This window comes from Lipotes vexillifer, unplaced genomic scaffold (genome assembly GCF_000442215.2).
Source record: "Lipotes vexillifer unplaced genomic scaffold, Lipotes_vexillifer_v1.1 scaffold150, whole genome shotgun sequence".
Lineage (NCBI taxonomy): Eukaryota > Metazoa > Chordata > Mammalia > Artiodactyla > Lipotidae > Lipotes > Lipotes vexillifer.
The window spans coordinates 1,113,054-1,115,240 of record NW_006792921.1 but is presented as its reverse complement, the minus strand read 5'-3'; the positions used below and the strand labels follow the sequence as shown (position 1 = coordinate 1,115,240).

General features: G+C 53.1%; 1 protein-coding gene across 1 annotated transcript in view; it reads left to right on the top strand.

The window, feature by feature from the left end:
- Positions 1-1,542: 1,542 nt before the first annotated feature.
- Positions 1,543-2,187, top strand: part of CYCS (cytochrome c, somatic) — a 2,795-nt gene continuing 2,150 nt past the window's right edge. The window contains exon 1 of the mRNA XM_007466066.1: positions 1,543-1,666. The gene's annotated coding sequence lies outside the window, so the exon portion shown is untranslated. The remainder of the gene's footprint in view (positions 1,667-2,187) is intronic.

Sequence of the window (2,187 nt, the reverse complement as noted above, 5' to 3'; positions counted from 1 at the left end):
CAAAGTGTTGCTAAGCTTGGTCTTTCAAAAACTTGGGTACCTAGCCAAATGAGCCTACTTCAGTAGTACACTTAAACACTATCTTGGTCCCCTCTAAAAGGCACAAAATGTCTTGAATATTCAAGTTGTGATTTCTGCTGTTTTATAGCACACTTCTGTGGCAGCAGTGTGTGAGATTAGAGAGAGGGAAATGGGAAATCGGGACACAGTTAGAAAACAATAAAAATAATCTAGTCATATGGGGAAATAAATGGTTTGGAGCAAAAATTATAGGAACTGTGGTTTAAGTGCTATCTGAGGCAATCTAGGTTAACCTCCTGGTATCTATTGCTTAATCTGGAGGCGAGAGGAAGATGGTAGAATGTTAGCTCCACCAGAGAAGTCCCCACTGATTTGCTCCGTTTCTAGACAGTGCCTGGCACATAATATGCATTCAATAAACACTTGACTGAATGAATACGGCAGCATTAGACAGAATATGGGAAAGGAGGAAAAATGCATTCGAACTCGGGGGCTTAATTTGAGGGGGAAGGGAGTCGAGAAATTTCCCACTGACAAAACGGAGCATGTCAGGAAGGGGAGCTAGTTCTGGAGGAAAAGTATGATTACTGGAAGTTGTAGTGATCAAAACTGCATTTCTAATATTAGAATTAGAATTTCTAATAATTTCTAATATTAGTTACCCAATAAGGGGTTATTTATCTAAAGGCTAACCACATTAGCTTACTTGAACATGACCTTCGCCTAGGTTAGCTGGGATGCAAATTCTCTCTAGATTTCTAAGAATTCTCTAACCACGTAAAAATGTTTCTTCCTGGAGGCTGTTCGCACACACTCCTCCCTCTTTCTGCACACAAACGCGAGAAGCAGGTGTTGGCAGAAAAGAAGCCGGCAGCTGAAGGACCAGAGCTATAATCCAGTCTCTGCCTCAACTGCCGCACCTGCCCCAGTCTTCTGGGCTCCACCAAGGGGAGATTTGGAAGAAGATGACTTAAAGTCACAGGGTTGGAAGCAAAACCAGAACAAGGTCAGGAGCTCGTGTCCAACTCTTTAACTCCTGGTTCCGGCTTATTTCTCTGGCGCCAGCCGCGGAAATACGACCGAGTCTGGGTAAAGGTCGCCAGGTGAAGGGATGATAGCCAGGAGACCTCTACGTTTGTCAAAGTTGACCGTCTCCCTCTAAGCAGGCAAAACGTGCGGCTCAAACAGCATTACGTCAACCAGCAGGAGACCCGTTACCTTACAGGCTAATGCCCTCGACTCCGCTCCACCCTCCCCGTCGGCACGCGCATGCACCCTAAGGCCCGAGGTTGACGTCAGCCCCTCCCGGCACAACCTCGGTGTCGTACCTCTAACGGCCTGTCGTAACTGCCCGGAGGGAAAGGCCGGGAGAGGAAGGGCATTCATGCTGTGCCCCTCACAGTACTAGCAGGTATGCGCGTGCGCAGGGTCCTAACTCAGTCCCGGAGACCCGAGCCAATGGGGCGCGGCGACGTCACTACGTATCAGTTCGCCGGGCCGCACGTCAGGAAGGCAGAGGGCGGAGCCAGTTTGGTTGCGTTTTTACCCGTACTTAGGCGCGGACCGGCGTGTCCTTGGGATTAGAGAGCGTCGGGACGTTTGGCTTTTGAGCGGGAACGGCCTAGTCGTACACGGAGAAAGAACGGTGGGCGCTGGGCGCGGAGGCCACGGCGGGCGAGCAACCGAGCCGTGGGGGCCGCGCGGGTGGACTGAGGCCCGTGAGCGGGGGCCGGGTGGGGGACAGGGAGTGGGGGGCCCCGGACTGCGCCCATCGCGGCGGGCTACGGCGTGAGGTGGGGCGGGACCCTAATTAGGTCGTGGCGTGGTCTCGGTCAAGGTCCTGAAAGCTCGGAGGCGGCTTGTTCGCGGTTCCTTCCGAGACGCGGGCCCTCCGTTGTCGGGACTGCGGGGCTATGGCAATGATAGACAAGATTTCCTCCGGAGTGAGGGCGGGAGTCGGGGAACGGTGCGCAGCGCGTCACGTCCTCTTTCCAAGAGAGCAAAAGCTGCTGCTCTTCCAATAAGTCATTACTTTTCCTGGCCACCTGTCGCTCCCCCCCCACTTAACCTGCTTAGGCATCTCAGAGAGGTAGGTTTCATCACAGTGCCCTGGAAACCGGCTTGGATGGATGACCTCGTGGTCTCCCCCGGGGATCCCAGAGCTGG